The following is a 7,500-nucleotide window of genomic DNA, read 5'->3' on the forward strand; positions in this document are numbered from 1 at the left end:
TCACAATTTATGTCTCTTCAAGAGCCTGGTGTAGAGCAAGATGTAAAAAGGATTCTTAAAGCCCTCAATTATGCAAATGGTATCCGGTTGAGCTGAACCACGGTGTTCAGGCTTAAAATGAGGTTCTAGGAGCCTAGAATAAAAGGGCTTTTATTTAAATAGAATATTCTTGACAGCTAATTTCTACGCAAACAACTTACTGGACCATGTTTTTGAAGATATCGTGGTTACGAACTTCAGGGTGCAAGTATATAAACCAGTTGCAAATTATGTTAATTGTATCAATTACCGGGGTTATTTTTGTTTAAATTTCTTATTTCAAATAGTTTTTGGTGGTCTGGTTATAGCGCTACCATTTTTTCCTGATGTGGATTTTAATGTTTTTAGAAAGTTCAGTTGCCTTTTAGAGTCGAATAATCAGGTTTGTAAGAGTTTCCTCATTAAGTATAAAATGATTTTCATTGGAAAGGTAAAATCTAGTGTCCAAAGAAAAGTTCCCTTACCTCTGATTTAAAATAAGAAAAAAAAAACTATTTTCTAAGAAAATGAGTGAACTGCGAGTTCATTGTGCTGGAAACTCTAAATGATTGGTGAGGCAGGTCATGGGGAAAGCATTTTCCTCCCACACTTCAATTGTATGCAAAAGCCATTACTCTCTAAGCATGGAGGTTTTGCCATTTAGTTGCTATTTCAAGTATTAAGCTTCAACTCCTCCCAGTAATGTTCGGGCCCTCACGATTTTGTGTGATCTTGCATGAAAAATGAGCAAATTGCTCTTGGAATAATTTGGCATACCTATCTATCCCATAATGGTCATTATGGTAATTTATTAAGGAATGCCGAGATTCACTGAGATTTCAATAATAGCACTCAACCTACGGAGAATTTGCATGGAAATTGAAACAGTCGAAATAAGTCTACAAGATCACATACGATTCAGATCGTATACAAAACGTGGCAAATCGACGGTTAATTTTTTTTTTACTTATTTCTTCTCACTGCAGCATGTTTCATTAAACCATATTGTAAGCAGTTTTATTTAACAAAAATCGAAAGAACATTCTACAAAGACCTATTAGGTACAGCAGTAACGAAACGTTCACTTCACTAAAAATGTGGCGTTTATACGCAGACTTGTTCACTTACTTTTAAAATTTATCTTACAATTGATTAAGAGTATGAATTAAATAATAAGATTAATAAGATAAGAATTTTTATAAATGTATTTACTATAAAACTCGAGAATATATCAGCTTCAATATCTATAATAATATTCTCTTTGTAAAGAACTTAACTGATATCAACAGTTGGTTGTGTTTATCCTTTGGTGTGAAAGTGTAGTGCACCCTTATGGAGCAAGGAAAACCACTTTTTCTATCATGCAAGATAGAAATATTCTACCCTAGCGATTAATATCAGTAGGTATATACTATTCATGTGGACTTATGAGTGACACAGTGGTATGCCAGCATGATGTTGACTGCTAGCAGCCATTTACAGTCAACTTGAACTTTTAAACAACTTCCAAGTTTGCTATGTAATGCAAAGGACCTTAGAAACGACGACAGTGGATCTGTTGGCGGTCCAGATCATACAAGGTAATTTGACGGCAATGTATGTAAACAGTAAAAACCACATTTTGTTTGTCAGCTTAGGCTACACAGCTTCTATAGGTCTAGAGTTGCCTCGTTTTCTTTCTACGATTTAATGTTAAAAGTAATATATTGTAATTATGGTTTCTATAATTGTTTTTTTCATTTTCTAGTTACATGACATTTGGCATGTACTAAACTGTTTTGCAAAATCAATTTGTCAAATCGGTGCAATATCGCTTTGGCCTAGTGTTGGCGCTTCTTACTATATTTTATAATTGTCTTTTATAGTGCTTTCTCGTCAGTATCGTAGCTCCTGCAGAGTAGATTCTTAAGTTCTTTTTTTAAATTTGATTTCTTCTTGTATGAGTATGATCTTCACTTCAGGCGGTATTTTGTTGTATAGTCTAGGAATGAACCCCATTTCTTCAGTAGGTTACTCGGGTCTCTTAAAAATTGCCCATACCGGCACAGTATATACACACTAGTCACAAAGTCTGTAAGAAATTTTCCAAGCAGTGAATTTTGGTGTATAATTTCCACCTCACTTACACAGTTTCATTTATCTCGGGAACTTAGGCGTCTATGGCGCCTGGCTATTTTAAATTTGGCTTTCTTTAGTTCTACGGTCACCCCAGAACCCATCGATCACCCGTGCACGTACGGGAAACATTAACGTTGCTTCAATGATCTCAAAACTAGCAACGTAGCGAAGGGGTAGCATTTCCGTTACTTGTAGCTCTATATACATGTGTGTGTGTGTGCGTGTGTGTGTGTGTGAGTGTGTGCGTGTGTGTGTGTGTGTGTCGGATTCTAGATGCTAATCTTTACAATCCCTATCTGTCAGTTATACGACCCTTTTTGTTTTGTCATTTCCTCATGTATGTCAGTTCATATGCTAAGTAAAGGACGTTTGAACGTCGAAAGATCTCGCGGATATTCCTTTGTTTAGTTTCCCGCGTGGCATATATCTTTATTTATGGATTTATCACGTTCCTTACTTTCGTGATTCAGTTATACATACATACATACATTATATATATATATATATATATATATATATATATATATATATATATATATATATATATATATATATTAAGTAATTTTCGTGTTACCAAAATATATAGGCCTAGAATACCATGAGTTTGTCTCTTAGGAAATTACTATTACTCCAACAGGGTATATGGAAGCAGACACATCCCAAATAGTGAACACTTACACAGGTTTATTAGTCAATTCATGTACTAGATAGATTGTTCATAAGCAATGCATTTACTACCTTCGCTGGACACGCTGAGATATCAAAGTACATTTAAAAAGGAAGGTTGTGGATTCCAGAAATGCCAGTTTGGGTTTTATGACTTTTTAAAATATCCAGACACTTAAAGAATCGTAGTTTCCAAAATGTGCAATGAAATACTTTTATAGTACATTAGTTCATCATAGCCAGTAAAACATATTCATAAATGTATTAGCCTGAACTTTGCGCTGACAGACTGATATAGCAGTTTTATGATACGTAAAACATGGTTTAAATGGACGGAAATTGAGCCAACGATAGCTGGTTGTTTTAGTTTTTTTTCTCTTTTTATTGGACAAAGATATTCGTGCGATGCAGTAATCAAAATGAAATAAAATCTTTGAATTATTACCGGATATTAAATAGATTAGACTAACATGTTAGCAATTCGTAAAATTTTAACGAAAACCAGATATATATATATATATAATGACTGACGAATAAAGTGAGTTTTGAGGGTTTCATTTGTACTCCGATGAGGCGTGTGGTCTGCTAATGAGGTGGTGTTAGGTGCCAGTAATGGTTCTCTTCAGGTAATAAGGGCAGATATTAAGGCTCATTAGTATGGGACCCACTCTCTCTCTCTCTCTCTCTCTCTCTCTCTCTCTATCATCATATATATATATCTATATATATATATATAGATATTATATATATAATGTATATGATATATATATCTATATATATATAAGTGTATGTGTAGTCAAAATATATATATATATATATATTATAATAATATTATAGATAATATATATATATATCTAATATGTAATATTTATATATTATAGTATTATATGTATTAGTAAAAGTGGGGCTAAGAAAAAATTAGGGGTTGATGGGGCAAGATAGAATCACCCCTTTTATACCTTTCTCCCTAATTAATCATCATTTTTAGGTGATTTGTTGTTAGAATACCTTTTTGTAATTACTATCATGTGTATATTACATAACATTTCTTTTAAGCATATTTTCAGGATAATTTTTTCCAAAAGTTTAAGGAAAAAAATTAGCAAAACTTTAAAGTAGCTCATAAGAAGTTTGATTTTTTTTCCCCCATTCGCAGAGGCCAAGCTCATTTTTGGGTAAGAAAGAATCACAAGGCCCCCGGTAGCCCCTGTGTATTGCTCTATGACCCCTGACCCCTCTCCCGGGGGGGAGGTGATTTTTTTTTGCACCATTCTAATGGCTAAGTCTGGGGTAAGAAAAAATAAAAATCACTGATTTTTTCTTGCCCCATACTTGATTTTTTGTTCCCCAAGTGTGAGCAGCTTTTACCACAAAATTGATTTTTTATTTCCCCGATCAAATTTTTTTGTCATATAGTGTCTCTTCAAAGCATAATAAATCCTTTTGTATTTGGGTGAAATAAGTATTTGTCTTTTCCAAGGACTGACTGACATGTTTAAACATCCATACACTGTAGATACTTAGCATAGACTCGCTTTTTAATAAAAAAACCTGTTCAGACTTGTTAGATAATACACTTCTCCTGATTTTTGATGAGCATCTCAGCCATACATCTGTAGAGACAATACTAGTGGCAAAAAGTGAAAATATCAGTATCATCAAGCTTCCTGCACATTGTACAGATCTGTTACAACCATTAGACGTTGCTTGCTTTGCGCCTTTAAAATCATACTATGATGCAGCACTGCAACAGCATGTACATCAGACAGGGGCACGAGTGCCATTACAAAAATGTGGCTCTGTGAATATGCTGTGCAGTGTCTGGAAGCAGGGACTTTCGACTGACAGTGTAAAGGTAGGTTTTCATGCTACTGGAATATATGCTTGAATTAAGAAAAGTACAATAAAGATCGCCTTTTTCCTGTGAAATTGAAAACTTTCAAAACATGGCTGGACAGAGGGCGCCCAAAAGATGACGAAAATAATCCTGTGGTATTGGATGCTATGACTGATAAGGAAGCAGGCATCAACGACTCACAACTAATTCCATCATCAGCAATTCAGCAGGATGTTTCACAGAGATCTACTTTCACTAGCCAAGAAGTAACGCTAGTGCCTGGAGCAGATGTAGACAAGCGTCTTTTTGATACACCAACCATAGCTCAAGAAGGATCACCAGGCTGTAGTCACTGGCTGGATGTTCAAGGCACCACTGATAAAGATGAACTTCTTGAAGATATTAAGAAGGATATTCAGCAGCGAGGAACACTTTATGCTAAAAATTTGAGTTGGACGGATCTCGTCAATGAAATTCAAGCAAGGGCTCCAACAGGAATGAAGTTTAATATCCTGTTGGTAGCAAAGGCAAAGGAAAATTCACTGGAAGAGATTTTGAATTCCAGAGGACGTAGTGGAACACGTCCTCTCACAAGAAGAAAAATCAACATGCATAGCTAAATTATCACTCAAGGAGAATGCAGTAAGGAGCTTACAAGTCATCAGGTTCCGAAAGGAAGAATGAATATGAAGTTAAGCAAGAGAAAGAAAAAGGGTCTTGAACCACTTTCCGACAGCTCAACAACAGATGAAGAAATAAACTTGGAAAGTGATTCTGCTGATGACGTAAGTTTCAGTTTGGATAAAGATGAAAGCTACATGGAATGTGAACATGAAATGGTACCAGCTCCAACAGAAACAGGCATTCCTGTAATATCAGAAGATTATGTTGGAAATTACTATGCAGTATACTACACTGAACCACGAATGATTTATTTTTGGGGAAAAATAATAAAAACCTTTGCAAACGATGAAGGCGGCACAGTAACGAACGCTCAAGTTGATTTTCTACAAAAGAAGAATATCTCAAGCAACCCCAAGGAATGGACCTGGATTGAGCGGAACAAGGATACAACGTACATTTTCTACGGGCCAGAAGAACTTATGGTGAAGAAAGGTTTCTTTAGATTCCCAGATGAAATGGCATATGCTCGTCTAAAGAAGATAGAAAAGGATTCGTTAATTGAATTATATAGCATGAGTATGCATGATTTACAATTCATACCAGTAAAATGATTTTCATTTTGTTTATGGAAATTGTAATGGAAATTTTTTTTTCACAATCAAATACCAAAAAATACACTTTTCGTTATCTTTTGATATGATTTAACTTTTGTTCATGTTAAACTTCCCATTTTGTATGGAAAAACGCATTTTAGTTTCTTACACATGTTTGTTTAGCCAAAAATAAACATGATTTGTTCTTGCCTCGATATGATTTTTTTACCCCATTTCAGGATAAAAATAAATAATAAAAAAATATTGTTAAAAAAAACATTAAAGGTCCTAGGCTCAATTCCTTTTCATGATTTACTTAACATTGAATATTGATAAATATGAAAAGGTTTAACTGGAAATACAAAATCAAATAGAGGGAAAAATGAAAGTTTTGTGTTTTGATTGTTTTTTGCCCCACTTGACTATATATAATATATATATATATATATATATATATATATATATATATATCTATCTATATATATATATATAGAGGAGAGAGAGAGACGAGAGAGAGATGATTACCAAATAAAGTACTTAATTAATGGGTTAATGAGTCTTACCATTTTTCATTTTTTGTTTATTTATCATTTTTTATAAACTCCAAGTAAAATGGAAGGTTTTAAAAAGGAATTGACAACGAATTCGTATCCTTGGAAAAAGTTGACTAACGAATTATGCATCTGTAGAGAAAAGTCGACTAAAAAGTGCGTCTCTATATAAACACCGACCGTGATTACGTATTACAGTTAGTGAAAAAATCGACTAGAAAATTAATATGAACTATAACAGGCATTACTTAAGGTTCTTTGCAGCATCGCTTCGTCCTTTAGCTACACCCCCTTGCATTCCTTTTACTGTACCTCCGTTCATATTCTGTTTTTCCCATCTGACTTTCTATTCTCTCTTAACAATTCTGCGAGGTCTTCTTCCTGTTATCCCCGTAGGGGGGTTAGTTCCGTCAGTGGACCTCATTCGTGCACCGAGACATCAGTTAAGGGTATTTGCAGCGTGCCTTCGGCCTCTAGCTATAACCCCCTTTCGTTCCTTTTACTGTACCTCCTTTCATATTCTCTTTCTTCATCTTACTTTCCACCCTCTCCTAATAGTACTACTTGATTCATAGTGCAACTGCTTTGAGGTTTTCCTCCTGTTACACCTTTCAAACTTTTAATTGTCAGTTTCCGTTTCAGCGCTGAATAACCCCATAGGTCCCAGTGCTTGGCCTTTGGCCTAAAGTTTATATTCAACTCAGCTCAATTCCTCCTGTTACACCTTTCAAACCATAGGATCTCTTCCTAGATATTCCCCAAGGGTTTTCGGGGGTCGTTATCGAGGACTAATATTTCTTAGGGCCTATTATCTTTATGAAATTTTACAGTCTTTTGTTGATGTTTTAAAGGTGGCTACATACCGGGTTAAAACCCCTTTGGGGGTTAACTATTTACGAAAGATCCAACCGTATGTACTATCAATTTCCCTTTAAGCTGCGAATGACCTCATAGGTCCCAGCGCTGGGCCTTTGGCCTAATCATATATTCTAATTCCATTAATCGCTCAAGCAAAATGAACGAATCTGCATCCCTGTTGTAAAGTGTAGCGACGAACGCACACATTTGAAGATGTTTTCCCAGAAAAGTTCGT

The 7,500-nt window shown here is 34.9% G+C and overlaps 1 protein-coding gene across 2 annotated transcripts in view; it reads left to right on the forward strand.

The window, feature by feature from the left end:
• The first annotated feature begins 1,321 nt into the window (after positions 1-1,321).
• The window catches only part of LOC135197102 (alpha-(1,3)-fucosyltransferase C-like), an 81,761-nt gene continuing 75,582 nt past the window's right edge, over positions 1,322-7,500 (forward strand). For both annotated transcript variants that reach the window (XM_064224063.1, XM_064224065.1), the window contains exon 1: positions 1,322-1,598. The gene's annotated coding sequence lies outside the window, so the exon portion shown is untranslated. The remainder of the gene's footprint in view (positions 1,599-7,500) is intronic.

Source organism: Macrobrachium nipponense, chromosome 18 (assembly GCF_015104395.2).
Source record: "Macrobrachium nipponense isolate FS-2020 chromosome 18, ASM1510439v2, whole genome shotgun sequence".
NCBI classification, from domain to species: Eukaryota; Metazoa; Arthropoda; class Malacostraca; order Decapoda; family Palaemonidae; genus Macrobrachium; species Macrobrachium nipponense.